Genomic DNA, 14092 nt, shown 5'->3' on the forward strand with positions numbered 1-14092 from the left:
GGGAAGAGGTATGGTTCAGGGGGAGTCTGGGGTCGGGGGCAGGTGCGTCCTGGAGCTGTGAAGGTAGAGGCAGGCCCTGACCTTGGGGGGTCAGGGGTCCAAGGGGGGTGTCAGGTGTCAGGAGGTGAGACCCTGTCCCAGGAGGTCTGTTGGCAACAGTGGTGAGGATAGGCCAGTGACGGACGCGCGGGGGACAATCTTATCCCTCCTGGGAAAGCTGGAGGAGAGCTGGGGTTGCACTTTGTGACTGATGATTGATCGACTCTTGGACTTCCCCCAGAGACCTGACAGGTCCCATATTTCGGCCGAGTGGGAAGCTGGGGCGCTGTGTGACTTTGGCTAGGTCACCAGTCTCTCTGGTCTCCAGCGGCCCCCACTCTGGCCCTTCGAGCTGGGTGTTTGCTGGCTCTGTGGTCAGATGGCCCACCTGGAGACTAGCAGGGTTTGCGAGGATGGGGAAATCCACGGCAGCTTCCCAGAGGAGGGGACTCCACTGAGCTGAGCTCTGCAGAACGACTGGGCAGTGATGAGAGTGGGGATATCCCAGGAGGTCAGCCGCCTAAACAGAGGTGTGGAGGTCAAGGGCAGGCCCTGGCTGGGAGGGCAGTGGGGTCTGTTGCCCCGATGTTCCTGGTGGTGTGGCCAGTGGAGCCGTCAAATGGAGGGTATCAGCATCCTTACCTGGATTGGGCCTGGGGAGACTCGCCGAGATCGCGCGCGTGTGCGTGTGTGTGTGTGTGTGTGTGTGTCTAGCGCGTTGGACTCTGGCCTGCCACGTGGTGGGTGGCAGCTGTGACTGTCTTCATGCGGATGGAATCAGGTGTGCCCGGAGACCCTAACAGGCACATGTCCCATGCCCCACCGTGCCCACCCAGGCTGGTACACACGTGGGTGCGAACCCGCACACACCCGGGGCTGCCTGAACGTGTCAGGTGGGTGCACTCGGGTTGCAAACCCAGCCCTAAGCCCCCGTAGACCCCACGGGAGCCCGTGTGATCACAACCAGAGATGATGGCGGAAGGCTGGGGGAGGGGTGGTGAGAAGAGAGCGAACTCCGGGGCTGGACTGCCCAGATTCCGAACGCAGCCCTGCCACGTGGTGTGCTGGCTGTGTGACTTTGCCTCAGGCCCTGTCCTCTGCCTCAGTTTCCTCCTCTGTACAGTGGGGGTAACAACCATGCCAACTCTTAGCGATGCTGTGAGGATTCCATGAGGTCTCCTGGTCTCCACTGTGTGTGGGAGGGAGAGCTGGGGCAGATTTTCCCAGTCTTGACCTTGACCCCATCTGCCCCTCCCCCGCCCCCACCAATTAGCACTAAACGCAGGGGGCCAGAGGCAGAGGGGTAGACTAGGTGACTGTTTGCTGCGGGCCGGATTGGGGGTGTGGGCAGGGGCAGCCGTGGGGGCTGCAGTGCCCATTACCATGCAGGTCCTGGTCTCTCTCACCGCATCCATCCTCCTCCTCCACGCTGAGCCGATAAAATGTTGAAGCGAGTTTTCTGCCAGCGTCAGCACAATCTCCGGGCGCCTCCCCTCCCCCATCGGCCCCCGCCCCCCTCAGCTCAGCAGGCAGACCAGGCCTCCGGGCCTCCCCAGACACCTTCGCGTCCGACTGCCATGCCTTTGCTGGTCAGCATCCTCACGTGAGGGCCGGGGAAGGTCAAGGCTGCTGCGCCCTCCCGTGCAGGCTCCGTCATCCCAGGGGACCACTGCTGCTCAGACAGGCCCCAGCTGACCCGGCTTCAGCTGGCTGGGAGTGAGGGTCGGGCGTGAGGGCCGGGCCGGGAACCCACTCCCAGCTCAGCTGCCTGCCTAAGGGCCGAGTGATCCTAAACAAGTCACTTAATCTCTCTGTGCCTGCTTTCTTTGATTTTAAAATGGGATGCTCAGAAATAGCTGGCCGGTAGGAATGTTGTGTTCTCGTGGTAAGCGTTCAACAAATAACCCCCATGCTGCCCTGAACACAGGTACCAGGCACAGGGCTAGGGCTTTGTGGACCGTTGTTATCAACGTTATCATCCTCATTAGGATTATGATTTCCCGCCTCCATGCCTTTGCCCATGCTGTTCCCTCTGCTTGGAATGCCTTTCCCGTCTGGAAGACTCCTACTTATGCTTCAAAACCCCAACTCCCAGCTCCACTTTCTCTCCATCAGGCATTTTTTCTGAGGATTTAGCAATTCTTTTCCATTCTCATGGCAACCTTGCAAGGCAGAGATCATTGTACCCATTTTACAGATGAGGAAACCAAAACCCAAAGAAGATAACTGCCCGGCGCAAGGTCACACAGCTAGGAAAGGGCAGAGTTAGGGTTTGGACGTGGGCGGGTTCTGTTGCTGACACCCCTACTAGCCTTCTACGCTCGGTGGCAGAAGGGGATGGAAGTACATCACAGTGTAGGGTGTGGGTATCCAGTCATCGTGGCTGGACCACCTCCGGGCTGGGTCTGTGTTCTAGGCTCCTACCAGCTAGGGCCTCCTCCGGGGTTCCCAGGCCGAGGCTGGCCCCCAGAACCCCCTGTTGAGCTTCAGCTTCCACAGCAGGACCCCCGTCTTCATCTGGGCCAGAGTTATGTCTCTCTTCTCAGCCAGGTAGTCATCTGACCTCGGAGACAACTGGTCACCTCCCTCCTCTCACCTGGTGGGTCCCAGGGCTGCAGGGGGTCCAGGCCAAGGCCACAGTGCGGTGTCCGCTCAAATCAGCCCTGCTAGGAGGCCATGGGATTGATGGGGAGTGGGGGAAATGGGCCTCAGTTGGCTTCTGGGGGCGGGTGTCACAGGGTGGATGGTGGGACAGGCACCCGCCATTCGGCTGAAAAGGAGGTACCACCTCTAGCGTCAGAAGCGGGGCCTTGGAGCCGAGAGAATGACAGTGAGAGAGAGAGACAGAGAGACCCAGAGACATGGGGAGACACAGAGAGACCCACAGACGCATCATACAGTCGGCCCTTCCCTGTCCCAAGACAAGGGGACAAAGTCCAGCTCCCCCCACGGCCTCCGTCCTTATCTCTCCCAGGGGGTGTCAGGCAGACTGCTGGAGCTGCACCCCAAAGGGGAATCCCAGGCCTCCATCCTTGGGTTTATTTTGGAGGAGAGAAGGGTGGGGACGAGCCGCGAGGAGGTCCCTTTGGCGCTGGGGCTGCCAGGCTGATCAGAGCCCAGGGCACCGCCTGGGGCCGAACTTGGCAGCTTCAGGCATCCATCTGGCACCGTTGTGGACACAGGGGCCTGATTCCAGGGGTGGACTCCGTGTGTGCCCTGGGGGTGGGCTAGGGGACAGCTGGGGGGCCATGATGAGGGGGAGACGTGAGCTCCACCTTGGGACATTGGGGCTGCCCGCTCAATTTGTGCACTTTAGGGGGAGGGATGTGTGCAGTTAAGCAGGGCATGGGCAACCTGACAATTCTCAGTTAAATTAATACAAACCTAAGCACAGGGAGGGGTGAGGAGAGGGAGGGCGGAGCAGGCACTCTGGCCAGGGAGGGCCTGAAAGAAGTGAGGGAGCTGCAGAGGGATGTGAGTGAGAGTGTGCCGGGCAGTGGGGGCGGGCACAGTCAGTGCAAAGGCCCTGGGGCTGGAATGGCCCAGAGCACAGGTGCTAGTTGGGGAGGTGAGGCCCTGTGCCTGGTGTTGGGGAGGCCGGGAGCGGGTGAGCCGGCTCTCCTCTCTCCTGCCTCCCATTTGAGAAGGAGTCTGGAGAAAGCAGGGCCCAGAGAGGGAAGCCGCCTGCCCAGCCCCGAAGCCCAGCCAGGCCTCCCCGCCCCCTCTGGCGGCCTGAGAAACCTGAGGCGCGGGCGGGCACCGTGCCAGGGCGGGAGGGGGAGGGGCTGCCAGGCCCGCCCGCTCCGGCAGCTGCCAGCCCGCCCCGAGCCCCGCCAGCCCAGATGGTGCCCATCTGCTGACGCTGCCGTGGGCTGGCCTCCCGTTCCCGCCTCCTGTTCCCGCCTTGTTTGGTGCCAACCTCCCGGAAGGGCGCTGTGGGCAGGGGCTGGCTTGGGAAGCTTGCAGCTGCTAGAGGAGCTGCCCAGGGTGCCCAGGGAGGGGTCAGGAGGAACTGGGGGCAGGGGTCCCCGTCGCCTCCTGGATGGACCTGGGAAACAATAATAACAACAGAGATAATAGTAACAGCAAAAACATCGTGTGCCCGATGCTGAGCCCATCCTATATCTGGTTTCATTCTCTCCACCACTCTGGGAAGGAGGGACTATTGCCTTCTCCCCTGTTTCAGATAAGGAAACAGTCCCAGAGATGGTCAGCGACTTGCCCAAGGTCACACAGCTCCTAAGAGGTAGGGCGAAATTAGAACCCACAGATCCTGACTCCTTGAAACCATTAAAGGAAAAACCCTAAAAACCGCTTTTCAGGTTATCAGATGGAACCCACACCTTCCTAGTTGTACAGATCATGAAAAGAGCTGGCCCGGAATACACAGTGAACAAATTAATGAATATCAGTGAACGTTCCCGAAGTGCCTACCGTGCCCAAGGCTGGGGGCTGGGGTCTCCATAAAGCACACCCTGGGCTCGGATGGCAGGAGAAAGGGTCTGGAGCAAGGGGGCCTGGATCAGTCTCAGCTCTGCTCCTGGCTTGCTGTGTGACTTAGGGCAGAGCTCTGCCGTCTCTGGTCTGGGGTTGGAGGAGAGCTGAGGCCAGGAAGGTAAGGCCTTGTGGGGCCACAGAGAAAAACAAGCCAGACCCTGACTGAGGGTCCTGCCGTCTCCTCCAACCCCTGTTAATCTTCATCCCAACACTGGCCGTGTGCTGGGGAGACAGAGGGCGGATGTGGACAGGAGGGCGTGTAAGGGCACCCGTTGGCTTGTGTAATGGATACAGTTTGTGTCCACACGTGCTCCAGGCTGTGTGAGGTGCATTTCCCTCTCTGCGCCTTAGTTTTTCCATCTGGAAAGTGGAGAAAATAAGAACTATGTCCACTGCATTGATGATTGGAGTGATCCCCGGACAGCATACAGGAGGCCCTGGATAAACGCTCAGTCCCTTCCCGGATCCTCTTCCCAGCCCCAGGTGGCAAAGGGGAAGAACCTCAGTGCATCTAGTGAACCAGCAGGGGCACCTGTGACCCAGGATGGGCCCCCCCCCACTGGAAGCCACCTCTCCAGGTGTCTGGGTGGAGGAGGGGTGAGGGGCTCTTGGCAGCCTGGACTCCCCTGGGGCTGAGCAGCCAGGTGGACCAGCCGTCTGTCTGTGCAGAGGAGGTGGCTGCCCGGGTTGAGGTCCAGACACCAGCTGACGATGTATTTATAGCGGCAGCAGGAGGCCTCTGGGCTCCTGGTTAGTGGTGCTGAGGGAGCCGCTAACCCAGCAGGTGGGAGCCCAGTGTCCGGAAGAGGTAGGGGCACGATCTGTAGCCAGATGGCCCAGGTTCAAATCCCGCCACTCGTGAGCTGTGTGACCTTGGGCAGGTGACGTCACTGCTCTGGGCCTCAGTTTCCTTTCCTCTGAAATGGGCATGATGCAGATGGGGCCTGCTTCACCGGGCTGGGTAGGGTTAAATGAGTTAATGCGTGAAGAGTGCTAGGACAGGGCCTGGCACACAGTAAAGTGCTCAAACATGATTTGCTGCCTTAAAAAGGAAGGCGATTCTGACACCTGCTACACCTTGGATGGACCCGGAGAACATGATGCTCAGTGAGAGAATCCAGACACAAAAGGACAAATACTGTTTAATTCCACTCACAGGAGGTCCCTAGAGAGTCACAACCACAGAGACAGGAAGTCGATGGTGGGGGCCAGGGGCTGGGGGAGGGGCTGGGGAGTCCGCGTTTCATGGAGACAGAGTTTCAGTTTGGGAAGATGAGAAAGTTCTGGAGATGGATGGTGGGGATGGTCGCTGGACAGTGTGAATGTGCTTAATGCCACTGAAGTGCACATTTAAAAATGGTTAAAATGGCAAAGTTTATGCTACTGATATTTAAAAAATTATTTGTTGTTGATAATAATTTGCAAATCAACTAGACTTCCATTTAAAAATTCAAAAAAATGATAAAAATAATGAATAATAGTACATCGTCTATTATATTGCAATGATAAATAATAAAAATAAAATCAGTGATGGTAATATAATCCTAGGAATTATTATCAGCGCCTTTATTATCATGATCGTTCCTTTGTTTCTAGTCCCAGCTCTGCCCTCTGGCCAGCTGGGCAACCTTAGGCAAGTTAGTGCCCATCTCTGTGCTTCTGTTTCTTCATCTGCAAATGGAGCATAGGGAGTGTCCAGCGATTGGAGTTAAGGTCGTATCTGTGAGAAAGGAACCTCTCAGCACGATGAGTGCTCAGATATATTTGGAGTTCTTTCCTGGGTAGCCGGAGTAGGTCCTCCCTCCCCCATGGACACCCCTGCATGGGCGCCCAGCTTGCACGCCTGCACCTGCCAAGGCAGGGCTGCAGAGGCTCCTGAGGGCCCGAGAGGTGCGGAGCCCTCAGAAAATGGGAGGCATCTCGGTGCACCTGTGGCGGCCACCCCGGCGTGGCGGGGCTGCAGTTGCCACCCTGGCCCTGTGCCCAGCGAGCCAAGGGGAGGCTGAGGGCAGCTAGGGACATCTCCGGCCCCCCCCTCCTTCCGCAGACAGCTGCCAGGCCGGCCCCTCTCCCTCCAGCTGGGTGTGGGCAGGAAGTCACAGATGGTCAGAGTCCGTGAGGGACAAGGGAGGGGGCACGTGGGAACACTGGATGTCTTGTCCAGATCAGGAAACTGAGGCCCAGAGAGGGGCGGGGCATTGCCCAGGGTGGCCCAGTAAGGGCCCTTCCTCTGGTCCATTCTGTCCCATCTTCTGTCCCGGGCTGACTTGGATGGGTGCCAGGATGGGGGACCCGGGTACTTCAGGGTAAATGGCTTGCAAATGGGAAAGGGGTTTCAAGGCCTGGGGCGGCGGTGGGGTGGGTGGGTGGTGGTGCTCTAGACTGCCAGAGATGAGGTCTGCTCTAGATCCTCCAAGGGACAAGTTCTGGAATTTCCAAGGCCTCAGTTCTAGACGCTTCAGAGCTGGGATCTTTACCATCTGACAATTCTAGAATTCTCCCTCTGGGTTTAGAGCAGCACAATTCAGTAGAAATACAACTCGAGCCATACAGATAATTTTTCTGGTATCCACACTTAAATGTATAAACCTACAGGGGAAATTAATTTTAACTGCCTATTCTGTTTAACCCAGGACATCCAAAATATTGTCATTTCGACACATAATCAATATGCAAAAATTATTGAGATGTTTCACCTTCTTTTTTGTCCTAAGTCGTTGAGATTCACTGTGTGTTTCGGACTGGCCACATTTCAGGCGCTCAACGCCACACGTGGCCAGTGGATGCCGTGTCAGCACTAGAGCATCTGCGTTCCAGAGAATTCCGAGGCAGATCTCAGATCTCCCAAGTTGGGTTCTTGAGAATGTGAGGACAGATTCTAAAAGTCCCAAATCAATCATCAATTATCCAAACAAGTATTGGTTTCTTCAGTATCCAAGAAGCCCTTAAGTGTAAGTGTATTCGTGACCATGGACGACGGTTTCCAGAATTCCACTCGTTGGGTTTTCACGTGGCCAAGGACAAGCTCTAGAATGTTCTCGAGCTGGGTTCTAGAACATCCAGGGCAGGTTCTAGAATTCTCTGAGGCAGGGATCCAGAAAGTTCAGGTCAGAGTCGAGTAAGCCTGTCCTCAGACCCCGGGTGACTGAGCAGAACATTACAGAAAAGATGCCTACAGAGGGAGAAGGAGGTCGATTTTCATTTTTTCGAGGCTTTTTCCAGACTGGCTGAGTCAGGGGCTGCGTGCTTGCGGGCAGCAAGGTGGATGGGGGCCCTGTTGTGGGAAGAGGTTTGGGAGCAGTTCGTGAGGATACGTGACTATGAGAACCTGGGACTAGGGGGGCCCAGGAATAAGAATCAGGACTTTGTTTAATCCCCAGTAAATGTCTGTCATTTATTAGATGTTTGGACATGGAACCCCGCGTGTGTTTCCAGAGGCTCTTGTGGGGCTGTTTTGGGAAAGGGCGCTTAGTAGGTCCTCGCTGGAAGGCAGTGGCTATAGTTGGGGATTGTGACATCTGGCAGGAGGCAGGGGTTGTCTGTCTGTGTTTGGGGTGTTGGGGTGCGTTTATGGGGGAACTGCAGGCATATTGAGGGCTTACTAAATTAAATTCTCAGTAAATGTCAGGAATTGTTAGTACCATTTCATTTCACCTTAATTCCACAAAGGTAGAGATTATCATGAACTGCATTTATCACATGGGAAAATTGAGAACCAGAGAGGTTAAGACACCAACCTGAGGTCACACAGCTAAAAGGTAGCATCTGGATTCAAACCCAGGTCTGAGGGCAGATCTGAGGGCCTACAACGGTCCCCTGGGAAGGGGCTGTTTGGGGTGTGTCAGGGACCTCCCCCAGAATGTCCCAGGATCCCTCCTTTGGGCCTAGAGGATTTTGGTGCTGGTGAGTGGATGCCAGGTTCAGCTGGATCAAGGAGCACCTTTGGGGACTGCAGCCTGGCCGGGACCCGGTGAGGGGGGTGGCTAGCCTCAAACCCTCGACATGGGGAAACCAGGAAGGCGAGAGATGCAGCCAAGGTCACGTGTTCCCTTTCGGTCTCTGTCTCTGGATCTCTTTTTCCATCTCTTTGTCTCTCTCAGCCCCTGTCTCTGCCCAGCCCCAGTCTCTCCTGGTCTAGGCCAGTCTCCTCCCCTCACCGCCTCCGGGCAGCCTGTGGGCTGCCCGGAGGTGGCAACAGCAGCTGAATGGGCCCCTTGTTCCTGACCACACCCTCCCCTTAGGGTCACCCCGGGACGAGCTCCGGCAGCCTGCTGTCTTAAAGAGCCAGCGCCCAGAGAGAGGGGGAAAAGAGGGGGCCGCTTCACTCCCAAGCCCCACCCCCCAGCCTCCCAAGGATGGAGGAACTGAAGCGCATACATGCTGGGGAGCACCGCACCTGGACATCCCAGCCCCGTGTGAACAGGCGGTGGCCCTGGGGCTGTGTGTGCATGGTGGGGCTTGGGTTTCATCTGCGACAAATTCCTTCTCCTGTCTTGGCCGCTGTTGTTTCCCCATCTGTATCTGCAGCTCCTTGTGCCCACCCGGTGGGGGGGGGGTCGTTGGGCAGAGAGAATAGTATCTGGGCCAGGTTTGGTACACAGTCGGCGTTCTTCTGTGCCCATCGTGCAATTATGTAGCCCCATTTTACGGAGGAGCTGAGCGGTAAGGCTCTGGCTGAGGCTACGCAGCCCAGATTTCACCCAACTCTGCCACCTCCACCCTCCGCTCGGGGCTGTGAAGCTTCACGTTGCTCGCTTGCCGTCTCTGGGCCTCAGTTTCCCCTTCGGAGCAATGGGAACGGCCCCCGCCCACTTTCAGGCTAGAAGCCCTTCACTTCTCCCACCCCGAGGCTGCTGTGGCTGGGAGTTCCGGGCATCCCCCAGATAGGAGCCAACCAGAGGGCCTCGAACGCGGCTGCACCCGGTAGCCACTCTGCGAGGCCTCGGCGCTCCTGTGCCCCAGGCCGGCCCCACAGACAGCCCGGGACAGGTTGCTGCCGGATGGACAAGCCTGTTCCCTGCTTCCTTATGTAACCAGGTTATGCAAGGGCAGCTGGCCTGCTTACATAAGGGGAGGCCGGGCCAGCCCCAGCTGGGGAGGGGGAAGCTCTTAAAGGGGCTGGTGTCTCCCGAGTCTCCCCTCCAGGGCCCTGTGCCAACCCACGGAGGGGAGCCTTACAAACTCTGGCCGATTCCGTACTCATCAGCGCCATCATTGCCATCATTATTATTATTGCTGTTGATGTTGTTTCTCGTCACTCTGTTCTTTCCCAGGAGGCACAAAGCCCACACTCTGCTTCTGACCCTCGGCTAGTCCCTCTTCTCCCTGAGCCTTAGTTTCCCCATCTGGGCCAGGTGGGTGGTGTCAGTGAAGGAAGGCAGTGGGGCGTAACGGGGGTGCTGGCCCCACCACCTGCTCGCTGTGTGACCTCAGGCAAATGGCGATCCTCTCTGGGCCTCGGTTTCCCCATCTGTAAACTATGCTTGCCTCTCTAGGTTACTGAGGGGGAAATGAATTCAGACGTGCGAAGGGTTAAGATGGCATCGAGCACACACTCAGCCAGTACAACTTCTTGGTAGTCAATAAATATTTATTAAGCGCTTACTGTGTGCCAAGCCCTGTACTGCGAACAAGATGGACAAAAATCCAGGCCTTGCGGGGCTCACAGTCTGGTGGGGGAGATGGACAAAAAACAAGTTCGTGATAAGGGCTACTGAGAAAAAAGAAAGAAAGGCAAGGAATAGAGAGTGGTGGGCTATTTGGGGAGGGACTGTCTGAGGACTTGACATTTGAGCTGAGACCTGAGGGTGAAGAGGAAGCAATTGTGTGAAGAAGTGGGGAAGGGCACCTAGGCAGAGGGCACAGCCTATGCAAAGGCCCTGGGGCAGGACCTGGTGTGTTGGAGGGACAGCCAGGTGGCCCTAGCGGCCGGAGCAGAGTGAGGGAGGGGGAGAGAGGGACGAGGGGAGGGCAGGGAGGGGACTTGGGCTTTTACACCTAGGGAGGTGGGAGCCCTGCAGGGCTGTGGGCAGAGGAGCGGCGGGGCCTGACTCAGGTGCTCACAGGCGCCCTCTGGCCACTGTGGGGAGGACAGACTGTGGAGGGTGAGGGTGGGAGTTGAGAGACCAGGGCTGAGGCCACCGCACTGGTTCAGGCTTAGGCAAGCGACAGTGGGGGCCAGCCAGGCAGAGGCTGATTCCAGAAGCGTGAGAATTCAGTGGCAGTGGTCAGCCTGGGTGGAGCAGGACAGTGCACGTTGGTCACCTGGATTACGGGGCCCCTTCGGAGGCTGGCGCTGGCCCCCTTGCCTCCTGCTTGGACTTAGGCAGGGAAAGGAGGGGCGGGCAAGCGCAGGGCCATGGGTCACACCCAGGGCCCCTCCTGGAGTCAGGACGTCGTTTGCGGCCAAGCTGGGGTAGGGCTCTGGTGCCTGGGTGGCCCGCGGGGCTCTGGGCGGGCTGCGCGGGCAACTGCCGGGTGCCCAGCCCCAAGCTGGGTGTTCCACCTGCATGGCTGCATTGTTCCCGTTTTTATTCCCCATCTCGCCAGGTGAGCTTGGGCTGGCATCTGCCCCGCCCTGCACCTCAGTTTCCTCATCTGTGAAATGGGAATGATCATCTGTAACTGCTCGGTGGGTTCCAGGAGCACTGGTACACAGTAGGTGCCTATTCAGTGATCAGCAGCAATAGTGCAGGAGGCTTGGGAGTGAGGGAGCCCCCCGGCATGGGAGGCAGGCATGTGGAGACCCACGATACTCATCGAGATGGGCCACTGGGCAACTAACTGAGTCCCCGTGACTGAGCCCCTGTTTTGTCCCTGCAAAATGGGACCACCGTCACAGAACCCCTGTGACACCTGGTCAAAGGCCAGCACAGAAAGGCATGTAGGCTGCTATCACACTGTCCCAGCCCCGTGTGACACCTGGGGAAACTGAGATCCAGAGAGAATGGGGGTGCTTAGCCTACAGTCACACAGCCAGTCGGGCAAGGAGATGCCCCTGGAACAGATGGCCTGGCTTCAAGCCATTCAGAAGGCCTCAGTTTCCAAATCCGTGAAATAGGCACACTGTGGGGGTCAGTAGGAATTACTGGACACCCAGGAAGAGGTTGCAAGGATTTATCTGGCTAGTCTAGACACCTTCTTCCTGGGGTACTGGCATGACCTATGGGGGGGGGTCTTTATAGGGGGGTAACTCCCCCTAACCCAGTTCCCCTTAGGTGCTGGCTGAGGAGGAGATTCCTGGAGGCTCCTGGGTTAGCTGGGGCCCTTCTGGCCAAGGAGGGGGCAGTAGGAGCCAAGGCCCCTCTGCCTGGAAACTGCAGCCCTGTCTGGTTGGAGCAGGCCTGTCCTCCTCTGCCCTGTAGAAGGGCTGGAGCTGGACAGTCTGGCCCACCCCAGACAGACAGGGCTGTCTGTCTTTGCTGCATACCTACCATGTGCCTGCCTAGCCTCTGCCAGACCCAGACACGTTCAGTGAGGCAGCAGGTGGTGCGGCCGAGTCTCTCTGGTCGAGTCCCAGCTTCGTGCACTTGGCCCAATTGCCTAACCTCCCTGAGGCCTCCTCTGCCCCTCTGTAAATCTGTATATAGCTCCTGGCAATATAAGCACTCAATACGGAAGTTATGATTATTATTATAATTTTCATACACTGTTCTCTCTCCCTACAAGCCCCTTCTGTGCCTGGCAAACTCCTACTCAGACATCAAGGCCCCGGCTCCAATGTCCCCTCCTCCAGGAAGTCCTCCTGGGCCCCCAGGCCAGGTTTCTGTTATTTTCTTGGGTTCCTCCTGCCCAGAGGTCCTGCCCTCTGATATCCAGGACCTGGAGCAGTTGGGTGGGCTTCCCAAAAGAGGATTTCTGCTGATCCTCAAAGAATGAAGGGGGCCCGAGATAGGCAATGCTTAGGTGATATTCTATACCCCGCCCTCTGCCTGTTGTAGAAATCCCTTGTATCACCACTGGTTGGAGTCCACGCCCTTAAACCTAGTCTTTCCCTCTGAATATCCCCCAGTTTTCCCAACATTCCTCAGATCCCTTTGTCTGACAAGCATTTATTTTGCACCTGTTGTATGCCAGGCCCTATCAGGATCATCCCAGTTATTCATGCAACAGGCATGTATCGGGTGCTGTGTGCCAGGCTCTGCTGGAATAATCGCACTCACTTGTCTGCAAACATCTGTCGACTGCCAGCTATGTGTAAGCATTGCTTGAGCACCGACTGCATGCCAGGCTCTGGGAAGAGAGGAAGCCCAGGGGAGGAAAAAAGTCTCCCACTAACCCTCCCTCCAGGCTTGGGCCCTCTAGTCTCCACCCTCCTCCTGCATTCCAGGCAGCGGGTTAAAAATGTGGGCGCTGGAACCAGAGTAACGGAGTGCCCATCCGCTTGTCCACTCACTGGCGTGAGACCTGGGGCGAGCCCCTTCCCATCTCTGACCCCCTCTGTAAAACGGAGCGCCCAGCAATCTGCTTGCAGCTCAAAACCTACTTTCTGCAGAGAAGGAAACTGAGGTACTAAGCAGGCAGGCTCCCCAGAAACCCCTCCGGGCAACACTGGGAGGGAACCCATCTTAGCCCAGAGAGGGGCAGGGCTGGCCCGAGGGCACATAGCTCCGGTTGGGACCCTGCCCTGCTCTGGAGCCCTCCCCTTGGTGCCCGCCTCCCTGGCCTGGCTGCCAGCCTCCGGCCTTCCCCCCACCCCACCCCCGACTCCCGCGGGGCTGCCGCGTTGGTGACGCAGCCGGAGAAACTTCAGAAGGAAGGGAAGCTGGGAGGGGCCGGGCTCCTCGGCAGACCCTGGCTGGCCGGCCGGGTGCCCCCACCCCGTCCCTGGCAGGGGGGATGCTGCGGGCTTCCGCCGCCTCCATCCACCGCGTGGCCGCAGACGGCTTCCGGGGCCGCGTCCCCTCTTGTGGCCACACGTGAGCGCTTAGCCCGTGGGCACATGTGGCTCCCCGGCTCCCAGCCCCCAACCCGCCCCACCCCCCCGGCCGGGCTGCCAGGGAGGCAGGCCGAGGCCTTGGCTTGGCTGCTGGCAAAGCCAAGAATCTGCTCCAAATGTAAACAGCGAGTTATTTTAAGTCTGCCCCCCTCCCCGGGTGGCGCTGACACATTTGACATTGGAGGGGACCGGGAGGGGGGAGGGGGGGCCGAGGTTGCGCGTGTGGGTATTTTTAACCTTGTTTTTCACATCCTTGGTGCCACCCGGAGTCTGGTTTGTGCCGAGCGGCGGCGGTGGTGGGGAGCACGGGGCTCGGGTGGCAGCGGGCGGGCGCCTCCCCCCGCCTGGCACGACAGCCGCCCTCCTGGCACAAGTGCCTTTAACCCGCGCAGGCCGCCCCAGCCCACCCCCCCAACCATGGCCGCCCCCCCCACCCCACCCCACCCCGGGAGGGGAGCCTGGGCTCCAGGCCCCGCCAGCCCGCTCCTCCCGCGCCTACAAAATGGCCGCCAAGGCCAGAGAAGCATCTGGAAGCCGGGAGGGAGCATTGAGAAAATGGCCGCCAGAGCGCTGATGTCATCGGTGGCGTGGCCGCCAAGAGCGGCCGGGGTGGGACGA

At 58.3% G+C, this 14092-nt stretch overlaps 1 protein-coding gene across 5 annotated transcripts in view; it reads left to right on the plus strand.

Moving 5' to 3' along the window:
* NFIC (nuclear factor I C) overlaps nucleotides 1-14092 on the plus strand; it is a 66491-nt gene that overhangs the window by 16751 nt on the left and 35648 nt on the right. The window lies entirely within an intron of this gene.

Source organism: Globicephala melas, chromosome 3 (assembly GCF_963455315.2).
Source record: "Globicephala melas chromosome 3, mGloMel1.2, whole genome shotgun sequence".
Lineage (NCBI taxonomy): Eukaryota > Metazoa > Chordata > Mammalia > Artiodactyla > Delphinidae > Globicephala > Globicephala melas.